Source organism: Macaca nemestrina, chromosome 2 (assembly GCF_043159975.1).
Source record: "Macaca nemestrina isolate mMacNem1 chromosome 2, mMacNem.hap1, whole genome shotgun sequence".
Classification (NCBI taxonomy): Eukaryota; Metazoa; Chordata; class Mammalia; order Primates; family Cercopithecidae; genus Macaca; species Macaca nemestrina.
Window position 1 is genome coordinate 6,599,745 of NC_092126.1, and position 17,900 is coordinate 6,617,644.

A 17,900-nucleotide genomic window follows, 5' to 3' on the forward strand; every position below is an offset into this window, starting at 1 on the left:
TTAATGCTTGTTTTGTCTGAAATAAGAATGACAACTACTGCTCTTTTTTGTTTTCCCTTTGCTTAATATATTTTTCTCCATCCCTCTACCTTGAGCCTGTGGGTGTCATTGCATGTGAGATGGGTCTTTTGAAGGCAGCATACAATTGAGTCTTGTTTCTTTTACCAACTTACCACTCTGGGTCTTTTAGATATGGCATTTAGCCCATTTATATTCAAGGTTAACAATGATATATGTGGACTTGATCTTGTCATTGTATTGTTAGCTTGTTGTTATGTAGACCTGATTATGTAATTGCTTTTTAGAGTAAACGGTCTATGTACTTAAGTATGTTTTTTTTTCTGATTTTTTTTTTATACTTTAAGTTCTAGGGTACATGTGCACAATGTGCAGGTTTGTTATGTATGTATACATGTGCTATGTTGGTGTGCTGCACCCATTAACTTGTCATTTACATTAGGTATATCTCCTAATGCTATCCCCTCCCCACAATAGGACCCAGTGTGTGATGTTCCCCTTCCTGTGTCCAAGTGATCTCATTGTTCAATTCCCACCTATGAGTGAGAATATGCGGTATTTGGTTTTCTGTTCTTGCGATAGTTTGCTGAGAATGATGGTTTCCAGCTGCATCCATGTCCCTACAAAGGACACAAACTCATCCTTTTTTATGCCTGCATAGTATTCCATGGTGTATAAGTGCCACATTTTCTTAATCCAGTCTATCACTGATGGACATTTGGGTTGATTCCAAGTCTTTGCTATTGTGAATAGTGCCGCAATAAACATACGTGTGCATGTGTCTTTATAGCAGCATGACTTATAATCCTTTGGGTATATCCCCAGTAATGGGATGGCTGGGTCATATGGTATTTATAGTTCTAGATCCTTGAGGAATCGCCACACTGTTTTCCACAACTAGTTTACAGTCCCACCAACAGTGTAAAAGTGTTCCTATTTCTCCACAACCTCTCCAGCACCTGTTGTTTCCTGATTTTTTAATGATTGCCATTCTAACTAGTGTGAGATGGTATCTCATTGTGGTTTTGATTTGTGTTTCTCTGATGGCGAATGATGATGAGCATTTTTTCATGTGTCTGTTGGCTGTATGAATGTCTTCTTTTGAGAAGTGTCTGTTCATATCCTTTGCCCATTTTTTGATGGGGTTGTTTGTTTTCTTCTTGTAAATTTGATTGAGTCCTTTATAGGTTCTGGATGTTAGCCCTTTGGCAGATGAGTAGATTGCAAAAATTTTCTCCCATTCTGTAGGTTGCCTGTTCACTCTGATGGTAGTTTCTTTTGCTGTGCAGAAGCTCTTTAGTTTAATTAGATCCCATTTGTCAATTTTGGCTTTTGTTGCTGTTGCTTTTGGTGTTTTAGACATGAAGTCCTTGCCCATGCCTATGTCCCAAATGGTATTGCCTAGGTTTTCTTCTAGGGTTTTTATGGTTTTAGTTCTAACATTTAAGTCTTTAATCCATCTTGAATTAATTTTTGTATAAGGTGTAAGGAAGGGATCCAGTTTCAGCTTTCTATGTATGGCTAGCCAGTTTTCCCAGCATCATTTATTAAATAGGGAATCCTTTCTCCATTTCTTGTTTTCGTCAAGTTTGTCAAAGATCAGATTGCTGTAGATGTGTGGTATTATTTCTGAGGGCTCTGTTCTGTTCCATTGGTCTATATCTCTGTTTTGGTACCAGTACCATGCTGTTTTGGCTACTGTAGCCTTGTAGTATAGTTGGAAGTCAGGTAGCGTGATGCCTCCAGCTTTGTTCTTTTGGCTTAGGATTGTCTTGGCAATGTGGGGTCTTAAGTATGTTTTTGTGGTGGCGGGTTATGGTCATTCATTTTCATGTTTAGTGCTCCCTTAAAGGCTTCTTGTAAGGAAAGTCTGGGTAATGAATTACTTTTGCTTATCTTTGTCTAAAAAGAATCTTATTTCTCCTTTGCCTCAGAAGCTTAGTTTGGCTGTATATAAAATTACTGATTGGAGATTTTTTTTTCTTTAAGGATGACGAATATAGGTCCACCATCTCTTCTGGCTTGTGGGGTTTTTCTGAAAGATCTGCAGTTAGCTTGATGGGGTTCCCTTTGTGGGTGACCTACTTCTCCCTAGCTGCATTTAATATTTTTTTCTTTTGCATTGACCTTGAAGAATCTGATGACTATGGATGGTCATCTTGTATAGTATCTTGCAGGAGTTCTCTGAGTTTCCTCAATTTGAATGTCAACATCAGTATCTCTAAAGAGGTTGAGAAAATTTTCATGGACAATTGTGTGACTGACTTAATTCAAATAACTGGTCTTAATTCAAATAACTGGTCTTTGAACTCTGAGATGCTTTGTTCAGCTCTCTTCTGATATTACTAGTTCCAATTATGTTATGGAATTCCTGTAGTACATTTTTAGCTCTATCAGATCAGTTCAGTTTTTTCTTAAAATGGCTGTTGTGTCTTTCATCACTTGAACCATTTTACTGGATTCCTTAGACACTTTGGAATGGGTTTGGCTTTCTCCTGAATCTTGATGATCTTCATTGCCATCCATATTCACTGAGAATCTGTCATTTCAGCCATTTTATTCTGGCTAAGAACCATTATTGGGCAGCAGTGTAGTCATCTGGAGGTAAGGAAATGCTCTGGCTTTTAGAGTTGTTGGAGTTCTTGTGCTGGCTATTTCTTATGTGTGTGGGCTGATGTTCCTTTAAATGTGCTGTAATTTGAGTATCCGCAGTCGGCTTCATTTCTGAATGCCTTCAGAGGGCTGAGGCTTTGTGCAGGGTCTTCATTCATGACTGAAATTCTTGTCCTTGGTTTCACAGGTGGGTATATTAGTGAAGTATTTGGGGGTTGACATTTGGGCTGTGATCCAGTAGATGGTGCTTAAGTGTAATGGCCGGTAGACAGGCTCATACTCAGCCATGTGGCTTCGCTGTATTTCCTAGAATTTGCAGCCATGCTCCCTTTCAATGCTCTGAGTGTGTGGGCTCTTCTCACACTTGAGTGCTGGCTACAGATCTCAGCTTGGAACTCCTGAACTAGGCACTGTAGCCTTGGGGTGATCTCAGGCTTTTTGTTCCCTCTGTAACTCGAAGGACAGCAAGGCTGGGGACCTTGGCAGTGGCAATGGCAGAGGGCCTTTCATTTGTCTCTTGGGGCTCCTCCCCAGAGAAAGGCAGAGCTTCTGCCAATTGGAACAACCAGCTGGGGATGGGGCAGCTGCACTGTGAGCCCAAGCCAAGAGGCCGTGCCTAAAAAAAAAAAGGGTTGGTGTGGGTGGAGGGCCAGTAGGGAAGAAAGTCTGACCTTTTCTCTAGGGTGGCTATGGCATGCGGGAGGTAAAAGTAAAGCACTCAGGCTCTTTGTTCCTTCTTTAGGCTGGTGGCGGCAAGACAAGTACTGCCCAGTACTGCTGCAGTGTCAGTGGCAGAGGGGCTATCATTTGCCTCTAAGGACTCCATCCCAGAGTGACACAGAGCTGTTGCCAATGGGAATGTTCAACTAGGGGGAGAGTTGCTATGCTCTGGGACCAATGGGCATGGGGGCAAGGGCCTGTCTGTTGAAGGGCAGAAGGTGGGGGCTCACAGCCTAGAGAGACTGCTCCTTCTGTATGGTGGCTGTAGCATGCTGGAGGTGCCAGCAAAGTAATGAGAATCTTTATTTTTTTCCCAACCCAATGGTCAGAAAGGGTGGTACCACTGCAGAGGCAATGGCAGAGGGTCTGGATCGTCCCTGGAATTTCCTTCCCAAAGAAACACGGAGCCATCACTGACTGACATGATCAGGCGGGGGCAGGGCAACTGTGCCGGGGACCCAGGTCAGGAGGCCTTGCCTAGTGAGAGCAGAGTCAGGGACCCATGTGCAAAACAACTTGGCTGCTTTTCTACAAGGCAGCTGTAGTGTGCTGCAGGCCCACAGTAGTTCTTGGGCTCTTTGCTCCCTCCCTAGCCTGAGGACAGTAGGGGCATGGGCTGCAGAAGCAGCAAAAGCTGTGGGTCTGTCAGTTACCTCTGGGTGCTCCATCCTAGAGAAATGCAGAGCTGCATCTGGCCCAAGCGCCCAGTCAGAGAAGGGGTGGCTTCACTGGGTTCCCGGCTTGTGGGCTTTGCCTGATAAATTGTAGTGGAGGTGAGGCCAGTAGTCTGACCGCTCCTCAGCACCATGGATGGGGCTTCTATTCTGGGGGCATGCAAGAGAGCTTGGCCTCTCTTGGTGAAGCTACCACAGCTAGTGCCAGTGTGCTCAGGAGTCCAAAGCCCTTGGGCTTCATGTGAACCTGAGTGGTGGCTCTGGTCAGGCCCCAGGCAGCTCTGTGTCAGTTTGGAGGCCCCAGAGGGACGGATCAGGGGAGATCACCAGTGCTCAGAATTGCAAAGCTCTGTGGCAAAAGTGTAGGACCCCAGGCGCTCCTGCCCACTCACCATTTCCTTGTGATGGGGAGCCTCCCTTGCTTTCGTGCCAGTCCTGAGTGGGCAGCTGTCCTGTCTCACTCCTCTCTGCTCTCCATGGGTCATGGTGCTTCCTTGATGAATACCAACCAGCGTGTCTTCCTGGATAATCCATTTGAAGAGCTAGTGTTTACTGCCCACTGGATCTCCTCTCCATGAGAGTAGCACACACTAGCTGCTTCTCGTCAGTCATCTTGGCACCTCCCTGTCCTGTATATTTATATAAGATATATAATAATATTTACTGCGTCTAGTCCAAGTGTAGTGGTGATTCTAACTGATTAGTCACAACGAGTTACAGATTTCTTTGTTCCTTCTCCACTCTCAATGCTTCACTTGACCATATATATATATATATGCGCACACACACATATATAATGTTCATCATATATACAGTTCATCACAGATATATAATGTTCATCATATATACAGTTCATCACAGATATATAATGTTCATCATATATACAGTTCATCACAGATATATAATGTTCATCATATATACAGTTCATAACAGACTTATAATGTTCATCATATATTTTATATGCAATGTATATTTATATACAACAAATGCAGTTGTAAACACTGCTGCATTTGGAGGAGACACAGTAAATATTATTGAAATCAAATGTAAAATATTGTATTTTTAGCACTCTTTTATTTCAGCCATTTGTTGACTACAGCGTTCATTTCTCCGCTTCCCTCATTCAGTTTTAACTATTTTTTAAAATAATGTGGGATTTTAAATTCAGCCGGACGCCCTGGCTCACACCTGTAATCCCAACACTTTGAGAGGCTGAGGCGGGCGGATCACGAGGTCAGGAGATCGAGACCATCCTGGCTAACACAGTGAAACCCCGTCTCTATCAAAATACGAAAAAATTAGCTGGGCATGGTGGCAGGCACCTGCATTTCCAGCTACTCGGGAGGCTGAGGCAGGAGAATGGCGAGAACCGGGGAGGCGGAGCTTGCAGTGAGCTGAGATCGCGCCACTGCACTCCAGCCTGGGCGACAGAGCGAGACTTCATCTCAAATAAATAAACAAACAAATATATAAATAATATTGTGGGATTTTAAATTCTCTTGTAAATTTTTAGTCTGTAAGTTGCACTTGTACACACCATTGTTATTAGAGATTACACCGTCCCTATCTTGGGCTCTTAAATTTGCCTTGTCAGTTATTTAGAGTGCATTTTCTGGTTTGTTTAAGAAGGACATGCAATTGTCATTTTTTTTTTTTCTGGCGAATACATTTTTCAGAGTCTTTTTGTTTCCTTAATTCAGAAAGAACTACTTGGCAGCATATGAAAAATCTAGGATGACAATAGTTTTCCTCAAAACTGATTATTTCTCCTAGATGTTATTAATATTGCTGAAAATCAGAGGATACACTTATACATTTCTAATTTCATTCTTTTAAATTATCAATGTATATAAAATTTTTTATGTATTGGCATAAATATCTTTCCCATTGTTTAACCTTCAAGATACTATTATTTTTTGATCTGCATTGTCAGATCTTAGGTCAAAGAAACTATTTTTCTGCTATTGTTTTCAATTCGTTTATTTCAGACTTTCATTCAAAATCTTGCATTAGTTTTCCAAAATAAAATTTCTACAATTGTGATCTTCTTTTACATAATTTTAATATTACTTTTTCAGTATATTCTGAAATCCCCAAACTGGCACTTCATGCTATTGATACATATGCCCTCAAAATAAATTTTGATTTTTTTTTTTTTTACCATTTCCAATGGTAACTTATTTCTTTTTCTACATTTTACTTTCTTTGCAATCCCTTTCCTATGTCATCCATTTATCTTTTGTACAACATTGAGTTGCCCTTTAAGTTCAGACCATTTTTTATGTGTTTGTAATTCATGGAGTTGTATATCCTAGTGTATATTCTGAAAACCACAATGAGATACCATCTTACGCCAGTTTGAAGGGTGATTATTAAAGGGTCAAGAAACAACAGATGCTGGTGAAGCTGTGGAGAGATAGCAATGCTTTTTGTTTGTTTGTTTTGCGGCGGAGTCTCGCTCTGTCACCCAGGCTGAAGTGCAGTGTGTAATCTCGACTCATTGCAAGCTCCACTTCCCGGGTTCCTGCCATTCTCCTGCCTCAGCCTCCCAAGTAGCTGGGACTACAGGCGCCGCCACTACGCCCGGCTAATTTTTTGTATTTTTAGTAGAGACGGGGTTTCACCGTGTGAGCCAGGATAGTCTCGATCTCCTGACCTCGTGATCCGCCCACCTCAGCCTCCCAAAATGCTGGGATTACAAGCATGAGTCCCCGTGCCTAGCCAGGAACGCTTTTACACTGTTGGTGGAAATGTAAATTAGCTCAGCCATTGTGGAAGACAGTGGGGCAATTCCTCAAAGACCTAGAACCAGAAATATCATTTGACCCAGCAATATACCCATTACTGGGTATATACCCAAAGGAATATAAATCATTCTATTATAAAGATACATGCACACATATTCACTGTAGCACCATTCACAACAGCAAAGACATGGAATCAACCCAAATGTCCATCACTGATAGACTGGTAGACCGGATAAAGAAAATATGGTACTTATACACCATGGAATACTATGCAGTCATAAAAAGGAATTAGATCACGTCTTTTGCAGGGGCATAGATGGAGTTGGAAGCCATTATCCTCAGCAAACTATTGCAGGAACAGAAAAACAAACACTGCATATTTTCACTCTTAAATGGGAGCTGAACAATGAGAACACATGGACACAAGGAGGGGAACAATATACACTGGGGCCTGTTGTGGGGGACAGGGGATGGGAGAGCATCAGTGAAAAATAACTAATTCATGCTGGGCTTGTTACCTAGGTGATGGGTTGATAGGTGCAGCAAACCACTATGGCATACGTTTATCTATGCAACAAACCTGCATATTCTGCACGTGTACCCCAGAACTAAAGTAAAATAAATTTTGTTCAGCTTATAAATTATTTTCAGAGGAATTCTGTAATTGCGAATCTTCATTTTTCTTGTTCTGTAGTTTTTAATTGGCCCCTTTAAAAAAATCTTTATGTATCCTCAGAGAATATGGAATCTATACAGATGTTCTATTTTTAAACAAATGGGGTAGTGGATTGCTTTTGTCTCACTCTTGGCCTATTGATATGGCTGCTAAATGCAATTTACAGGTCTCCAATGGAGAACAGATTAAAATGTACACCTCCAAGTTTCCATCAGCCTTCTATCCAGGTTATGTCTGCTCTTCGGTAGTGCTATCCTCCTCTTGTCTTCACAGCATGACTTTCTAGTACTCTGGAACAGCCTTAATTCCTAGTGCCTATTCCTGCCAGGGCTCTTTCTGTTTCTGCCTTTCCCTATAATGCTTGTTCAGTACCCGATAAATATTCCACAAATATGTAGTTTAATTGTCTGCTGTGTGCCAAGTATTCTGCTTGGTGCCAACGTACAGTGATGATCAAAATAAACAGAGTACATCATGTCCATAACCTCATAAAGAATATTGATCACAGGGGGATACAATCAAATAACTACACATAGAAACATAAACACAACTAATAAGGCTCTGATGAATGCCATTTAATCACTAATTCATTTAGTCAATGAATATTCACTAAATGCATTCTTAAAAATAACCACTATTCCAGGTTTCGTGGCTAGATTACTAAAGAAACGCAAGTTTCCTGCTCCCATTATAAGTGTTTTCTTTCTGGACTAGCTCATTGTTAAGATAAAATATAAAAAGTTATCTGATCTACTTTAGTCCTTAGTAAAGGCTTCTCTTAGGATATGACTTTTGTACCTAGATATGAAGAATCAAATCAGTCAAACCATCAATCTGTTAAAAAGTGAGTAGGGTAAAAGGAAGAATATTCCAGGCAGGAAAACAACAAATATAAAGGTCCTGAGGAAGGTTGGAGCAGAAAGCTATGTAGCAATATATTTTTTAAAATTCTGAGTTGAAATATCTATTAATTATTTCCTCTCAGATTCAATAATTAGTTTCCTATCAATCTTTGTTTTCAGTATTATAAAAATGGTTATTTATAAATTTTTCAGTAAAAAATTGAGCAAAATCTATTAAGGTTCTTCTAGCCAGATGACATTTTAAACGACAGATACTAGCCCCTTTGTAATAGCAATTTTAGTTTCTTCACACTGTTTCTTATCTCATGTGGTTCTCTCTTTATTTCTGCCTCTCAGCCAGCTGCCTCTTCATCTCAGTCTGTTTTCTCAAATTGTTGTTTTATCTCATCTTTGAACTTGTTTCATAGATGCTATGTTTACTGAATTATATTGGCAGCAAAATCCAGAAGCTGTGTTAAATTACTTTGTTTCCTAATGTAAATCTACAAATAAATGTTCTTCTTCTATCATCCTTTAGTATTACATGCATCTCATTCTTTTAGATTGCAGAAGTTTTTCATAAATAGCCTATCAGTTGTACCCGTTCAATCAATCTCTAACCATTTAGAAAAACAAATAATTCAACCTGGAATTGAATTATTGAGGACTGGAGAATCTGATTCTCTTGGAATCTGAGTTTTAGTCTAGCCCTGGATCCCATACCATGAGCTAAAGTAAAACAAGCAATCAAGAGGATCCACTTACCCCTCTGTTGAAATTGATTGATACACACACATACACACACGCACACACACAAACACACACAAAAAAGATTTTATTTATGTATATCTGTCAAGTGGTTACAACAACTCTAGGCACTAGAAAGAGGTACTTAAAATTTCACTTCATTTGATGTTGCATGTATTAAGTCACGTCAAACCATTTTTAACAAAAACAAAACAACAAATAATATGTATAAATGCAGATAACAAAGTATGTGTGCATAATGTATCTATATGGGAACAAGCTTCATTCTTGTCAATCTACTGAACCTAGAAAGATAATTTTCAAGTCATCCGAATACTCTGATCAACTCTCAAAAAGTAGATATTAAGATGAGTAATCTTATTTCCCAGGTACTTCAAATACCAAATCTTGAATACCAAAATATCACCTTCTAGTCACTGAAAAGTTAATTTCCCCCATACATTTGGCTTCTCTCAATTTCAAATAATTATGATTAATGTGAATCAATTTCCAAAAATTGAAAGCTTTTGATGGAGCCCATAGATAAACTATCTGCACTTGTAACATTAAAAATAAAACCCTGGGCCATCATGACCTCAGAGAAGAATTGCTCCTGAGAGGAAAACCAGATTTGTTCTCTTTATCATCCTTTTAGCTATAATACCTCTAACCAGAGCCAGCTTAAGCATTGCTAAACTCTGCAGCAGTGCTAAAATCTGTAGCTCTCACACATTGACAACCCTTTAACTGCCAAATATCTTTCTCTTTAAATCATCCTTGTGCTCAAAATGCCACTTTTCAAAACTAATTGATTTTTCTCCCAAGAAACCTCCATTTAAAAAAAAGAATAGACTTGGGAACTATGTTACTACTTTAAATCCATCTCAGATAATAATGGGAACACGTGCACTCAGTAATTCCAATGAGTAATATGATGCTTAACTCAAAATAATCGTCACTCAGCATAGAATTTTGGGAATGGTGTAGTAATATTTTAATATATGTCTAAAAATATTTGTTGACTGAATTTTGGGAGAAGCAGTATTTTGGTTCCAGGCCAAAGATATTCAGGCAGAAGGAAGAGAATCGATAATTCCCACACATAAGCAGCTTTTGTTCAAGTAGATAAAATCTATGAATTTCTAAATAATCATATCAAGATAGTAAAAACTTATTTTAATAAATTATAATCTGGTGGTTCCTACCTTTAGATATTGAATATTACTTTATAGGTGATAAAAAAGCCCTGTTTTCAGTCATAGAAGAAGTAATATTAGGAAGGGATCTGATTTCTTATAATTATGTTTCCATCAAAGTTAAAAGTATACTATTTACAGATGCCTATAAATTTTTATATTTCATTTTTCACTGTCATATTCCATTCTATGTATCTTTTATGTCAATGACATTCCACTCTACAATGTAATAAAATTGCTGTGAAAACATTAAGTAATCACATTTATCTATTTTATGACTAAATATACTATAAATTAGATTTCATTAAAATTTTCCTGTTTTAGGTCTTTAAAAATATGAATCTTCTGTTGCTGTAAGAATGATTAATTTGGTGTGGGTGTTTATAAAAATATTCTCATGCACAAATAAAAGACTTCAGGTTTATATTCATTGTATTCTTTCCTTTAAACGTTTACAAAAATATAAACTTGGCTTTACAAATCTTTTAATTAATGGAAGTCTAAGTTTAAAACTATATACTTTTCATTTTCATAATTGAGATATCAAGAACAAAATAATGTGGCACCTTGTTCTGTTTCACGAAGTTTGCATTAAAAAGGGAAAATATAAAAACCAGCATCCTTTTACGTTTAATGAACACATATATGTTCAATGAATTGTGCTGATATTCTAAGCCACAAAACTGGGAGTAAGGGACTAAAAGAAAGATGAGGGGATTTCATCAGAGGAAAGAATCTCTCTTCATCACAGCTGTCGGCCTAGGTGGATCTTTTGAATTCTGTTTAGTAATTCCCTTCTGAAACACCATCGCTCCAAATCACTTCAGTAATATTTCTCACCAAGCTGTTTGGCCTTGACGAGATTCTCCTGCAGTGTGAAGGCGTCTTGCTGCTACACTACCTGGGGCTGCCACTTCTTTGTCATACTTCAAAGCTGCAGTGAGGAAGGTTTGCTTGGATGGCTGCCCAGAAAACCAAACAGGAATTATGTTTTTTTTCTCTCTGAATCACATTTCTGCTTGACCCTTAAAGTCGGGCTGGGTTGTGGGTGGGAAAACATAAAGTCTACATTTCTAATTACTTGCAGAGATACATAAGAGATTTCAGTCTTTGGTACATCATCAGTAAGATGTAAAAAGTAGCTTTCATATTAGATTCCATAGGCAGTAACTACTGGATTACTGCTCAGTTTCCTAAAACTTAGGAAGTCATCAATATGGCCAACACTTTCATCCTTGCTTATTTGCCACTAAAGACTACACAATATCAATACTGATCTCTTCTCATTTTAATGGTATACTCATTTCACTTGGTACTATTATCTTGATTGGGCTTGCTTATCATAATCAGCTTGGGAAAACCAAAACAATTAGCCTTAATCCAATAGAAAAAACAAAGAGGGACACTTTATTAGAGCATATAGATGCATACAGTCAGGACAGAATGGCTAGTTAAGCAAATGAACAAGCAAAACAATAAACTGCATACTGAAATGCTAAAATTGTACATTACTGATACATATTGCCCTTACGTTAAACAAATGTACAGCCTCCATTACTGGTAGTTAAGAATGCATGCTCAGTGTGTGTGTGTGTGTACATGTCAGTATTTCTATACTCCCTAACACTTAAGTCTGCCTAATGTTACATCTTGCATGATCCGGTGTTTCAGTTCATTACTTTCGTAGGCAGAGGAAGAGGTGGAGCTTAAACATTTTCACAAAGAACATCATGATATGAAATTTTTCAATTATGGCAAAATAACCAGAGGAAGAAAAACAGGACTGGACTAACTTATTATTATTTTTATTAGCAGTGTGTAAGGAAGGCAGGGAAAATCTTTGTATGGGCTATTAATACACAAGGTACACCAATGGTGAACCTTTAATGGAACAAAGAAGTATTGTATTTGCGGTTTCATAATCACTTCAAATAGAAAATCCTTCTGGCTATAAAGGTCTGCTCAGCTCTGAAAGCTCCAGTTCTTCTGGGTAGATATTACTTTCTCTATCATAAGACCTAGAATATTAGCTTCATAAAAAGGAGTAGTGTCCACCAGCCTGACTGGGGATTTATCCACGCCGCCTTGTTGTGCTGTACCTTGTTAGGACTCTGTTAGTCTTCGTTAAAAACAAAAAGTCTGTGAAAATCGACACAGTTTTCTTAGCAGCAGAGGTACCAGAAATCTTTTGATGAGTATCTCTCATTTAATGGATCCATAACCCTAAAAGTTTGGTGCTTTTCTCCCATTAAATTTGAACCGGAACCAAGATCTCCCCAGCTAATACATTTATACTTTGCAGCATTGTCCAGAAAACACTTTTGAGATGCGAATAGAGATCTAGCACATTGTGATTCTGATAACCACAGATTTAAACTCTTAAATCCTGGGAGACTCTAAGAGACAGGAGTGCTATGATATGGTGAAATGATCAGGGAAATAAGGTCCAACCAAAAGTCTCAGCTTCTCCACTTATTTATGGCAGATCATTTTATCAGTCTCTAAATTTGTTTCCTCACTTATATAATAGAAATAAAAATCTGTGTTTTACAATCCTCCAGGATTGTTGAAAGGATTAAATAAAGTAATCAAATAAAGACATTTTGCACATCTATGAAACACTGTCTAAGTACAATGAACTGTTGCCTTGTAGGAAACACTACAAACTATTAGTGGCTGTTTTATTAGCAGATTTTTCTCTCTGCATAAAAATAAATCATCTTCATTGTTTTAAAAAAGGAAAAAAGTACTTCTTGTAAATAAACTTGATTCACCACCCTCCTTTCTATTGCATGATGCTCAAAGGTAATTGTAAAATGATAATACTCTGTTTCTCTGCATTAACGTTCTTTTCATTCTGCTGTCCTCCAGTGCCCGTTAATATGGTTGATGTATCAATTAATTTTTGGCCCAAAGCTTATCTTTTTGAAAATATTATTAAAAAGAAAAGATCTTTTTTCAAGCTTAATCATGAGGAAATGTCTAATGATTCAGTACAGCCATTATAAAGCAACAACCGTATGAAGATCTGGACCATTAGAAGTAACAGCACAAAGAAAGGCCCCGAGGTGCCTATAATTTACATCTGTAATTAAAATAAATTTCTAAAGAACTAGAAAAATAGTTCTCTTAACTATTTTTCATGAAAAAATCCTGATGTTTCTGTTATCTCATGAGATAAAATTTATTATCTATAAAATAACTAATATCTGTATTTTAGTATCATTTGTTTACATGAACATTTTTTAAGTATCTCATCCTTTACTGAAATGAAGACTTTTTTAATTTTTATTTTTGAGATGGAGTCTCGTTCTGTCCCCAGGCTGGAGTGTAATAGCGCAATCTCAGCTCACTGTAACCTCCACCTCCCTGGTTCAAGTAATTCTCCTGCCTCAGCCCCCAAGTAGCTGGGACTACAGGTGCATGCCACAACGCCCAGCTAATTTTTTTGTATTTTTTTTACTAGTGACGGGGTTTCATTGGGTTGGCCAGGAGGGTCTTGATCTCCTGACCTCGTGATCTGCCCGCCTCGGCCTCCCAAAGTGCTGGGATTACAGGTTGAGCCACCGCGCCCGGCTGAAAGTGAAGACTTTCTAAGGAAAAAGGGGAATCAGGGAAAATGAGATTCTTACCCTGACTGACCACCAGCTTGCTGCCGAACCTTGAGAAGTCCCTTACTTCTGGATATTAGTTGCCTCATTTGTAAAAATGGGGAGCTTAAAATGCATGATTCTAAGCTAAGTGAGTTCTAAAGCAAGTTACAGATCTAAGTTTTACTTCACGTCTTTTATGATTCTAAAGTATTTGAAGAAGAGTATGCAAAAAACAAAATCATTCTGCATATATTACGTGAAGTGCAGAAGAAACGCTTTTTTCTTCCTCTTTTAGACAACTATCCTGTGGTTTCAGTAGCTTCTTTTCAACTGTCAGCATTTAAGTATGAAGATTAATAGCTGTATTATTTTTATGTGCAAAAGCTAAGAGCTTCCTAATTGTTTTTAATGGAACATTTTAGAAGAGCTCTGTTTTCTACATTGTAGTACATTTTTTCACCATAAGACCTCTGATTTAACACAGTGCAGTGTCAGTCAGAAAAAAAAAGATCACTTAAAATACTGAACTATTTAAATCAAGCAAATGTGTAATTATTTCACCACATAATTATATCACCATGTATTAGGTTGGTGCAAACTCAGTGCCCAAAACTGCAACTACGTTTGCACCAACCTAACAACTTTGACTCAACTGTGGGTAACATTCAGAATGCAGTTGATAAGACTTGTGTTCTTCCCAAAAGGACAGTTTCATACCAGGACTGGGTAAGACTTTTCTAAGTAGATAGGTCAAAATATTGCTACCTTATTTTTGGTGAATAGCCTGTAATGTGGAAAGAAAGGCACTAAAATCTACTGAAAATTCAAGATGATCAGAGAAGATGGGCAAAAATGTCATTTATCTGATACATTTCTAAACATAAGTACCCTCTCTGAATGAGCCACAGCATCAATAAGGGCCAGAAAGCATAATGGAGAGACCTGGGAAAGCTTTAGTTAACCATAACGAGGATTGTGTTGAGAATAGAATAGAATAGAACTGAAGATTAGGTTGCCTCATTTCCATCCTTTTTTCATTTATACAAAGAGTTGTATGGAAAATCACCTCCTTTATTAAAGTTGTTTCCTCAACTGGTAAGAAAACTATGGACTTCCTACATCTTATCCCATAGCCTTACCACCAGAATCTACTCTCCAGCAAGCATTTAGCTTCTCAGAAAACCACACAACCATGTACAATTACCAGTCATGACAAGGTCCTATGTCCTGTGACCCTCTGTCGCCTCCTTGCTATCCACCTGCCTGTGCCCTGCATTTGTTATTCCAACCTCTGCACCATCATTTCCATTTCTTGATCATCCCAATCTGACTCTAATCTCAAAGCTTTATCACTTGTTCTTTTTGCTTAGAACACTCTTCCCTAGTAGAAAACATCACTGCCATCTTCTTTTTATATTGGTTTAATTCAAATATCTCTTATTAAAGAAGCTTTTTTAGCCTAAATTAACTACTTCTTCAGGACTAAAAGTTACATGCAATTATTTATTTAAAAAATCTATCTAGTGTCTCTCTGCACTCAAAAAGTATAAACCCCATAGGAACCAGAACTCTCCCTATCTTGTTCACTACCGTATCTCAATATCAAAGAACACCACCCAACACAGAGTAGAAAATCAATAAATATTTTTGATTGACTAAGGAAGATGAGCTGAGTAACCTGTAAGGTTTTATCTGCTTGATATTTTGTAAATGCTTGATATTTATGTAAAAAGGGGAAATCATGTAAATGGCAATGCTTTTTCTACACACCTCCACTCCTTGAGGTGTCATTCAGGTCTCCAATTCTATAATTGTGAAAACTTGTAATTATTCCTTGGTTGTCTCTTTTACTGTCATCATGCTTATTCCATTTTATTGCTGTTTTAATAATGAATCCAACAAATACTGTAGTAGAAATTGCAGGAATACCAAGAGGAAGAAAGACTATAAAAAGATAAAATGAGGATGGGAATCACTTCCCTTCTGAAGAAGGGAAGGACATCAGAAAAGAAAGTAGAATTCCACCACAATAAGATAGCAGCCACTGGTGAAAGGACTTAAGAGAGTTGATATAATTCTATTAAACCTACAATTGATATGCCTTGGAAGACCAGAGGAAACTAAGTATGGCTTTCACAAGGTAAAACTGAATCCAAAACAGTCCAGGGAAACTAAAAGGTAGAAGTAAAATTGACTATTTGACTGGAATAGAGCTTCAGGATGCATTCTATCTCTCTCCAAGTCACATCTCAAAACATAGTGTCCTGAAGAAAACATATAAATCCTAAGCCATGAATCTAGTGCATCTCAGAATGTTATGTGCCATAAAGGAAAAATAAATAAAATGATCTGGGTGAATAGGTTCACAGCCAAAGTTTAGTCTGGATCATCACTCTCCATATGCAAACTACATAATGAAAGTTGATGTTTGTGACTATCCTGTTCATCAAAGGATTATATCATTAAGTGAACACATTCAGACGTTTAGAAAAAGGGGTAACACTGCCTGGCAACATCTCAGGGAACAGTTTCCTGGAAGGAATTCTGAAATATGACAGGACTTAGTAAGCTACCTTGTTAAAGAAATCTTAAAGAGAATGCAAGTCACAAGGCTGCTGGCAGATCCACAGACAGATCATCAAACACTAATCATAGAGGGTTTTCCTGAGAAAAGAACAAAATAACAGTTTACTGAGGAGTGAAAAAGAAATATGGGTCACATCTTATCCTTTAGGCTTAAGGTTCCATTTTAAGCTTGAGAGCTTTCATGTTCCCACTCACTGTCAAAATGTTCTATGCTTTGTATAGAAACATTGTTGTCATCCAGAAGCTCATATCTTTATAACCATTAGAGGTCCAGAAACAACTATAATGCCGAATGCTTGTATATTTCTCATATGAACTAGCAGTTTCTGAAAGGCAACTATAGATGGATACTCTTTTAAGTAATATAAACATATTAACCTATTTAATTCTTTTTAAAAAACTCTCATATGTAGGAATATTATTTTCCCCACATTGCGGATGAGAACACTTATGTTCAAAAGGTGAATTACCTATTCTTTACACAGCTCTCTAGGGCTTTCCTCTTAACTCTTTAACACTTGTCAGAGTTTCTAGCTCATTTTTACACAAGTATATGACAATATGTTCCCATAATCCTTACAGTAGTCTTATGAGGGAACCAAAGTGGGTTTGATGCAGGGCAGGCAAGACGCAGGACTGGGGCTTAGTCTGGGAGAGTTCTTGGATTCACCCAGGAAAGAATTCAAGGGCAAGCAGTGGTGTTAGTCAGCAACTTGTATTGCAGTACAGTGCCCAGCAGCAGGAGAGGTACCGCTCCTTGTGGAGTCGGACTACCCCGTAAGCAGTGTGCCCAAAGTAGCAGCTCAGGGGTGGTTCTGCACTCATATTTATACCCACTTTTAATTACATGCAAATTAAGGGGTGGATTATGAAAAAATTTTTAGAAAAAGGGTGGTAACTTCTGAGTTGTTGCCATGGTAGGGGGCAGTAACTTCCAGATGTTGCCATGGCAATGGTAAACTGCTGTGGCACTGATGGGTGTGTCTTATGGAGAGGTGCTTTCACCTCTTTCCTGTTTCAGCTAGTCTTCGATGTGGTCCAGAGTCTGAGCCTCACCTCTGGAGTCAAGTCCCATCTCTCACCTTGGGTTTATTCTCATTTCACAACTGAGAAGATAAATTCATAGACTGGAGAACAATATTACTCCCTCCTCCCTCGGGTTTAGTTACTGGTATAGCTAGAAATCAGAAGTTTTAACTTAATAGTTTAAATTTTCTTTTTTTCACTGCATTCCGTTATAATATCTAAAAACTTGCTTTTCCTATTAAGAAAGTCAGCCAGGTCAATGTCATGGAATTCAGTGAGGAAAACTAATAGAGTGTGATTGTAAAATCCCAGAGAATTGCTGAACGACGCAGTCTGCAGTGCTTTCCTTTCCTGGCACACATTATAGAAATAAATAAATCAGAGAGGCATCCTGTGTTTGCGGAGTAGGGGGAGAGAGAGAGAGAGGCAGAAGTGGTGATCCATTATGCATTGTTTCCCAGA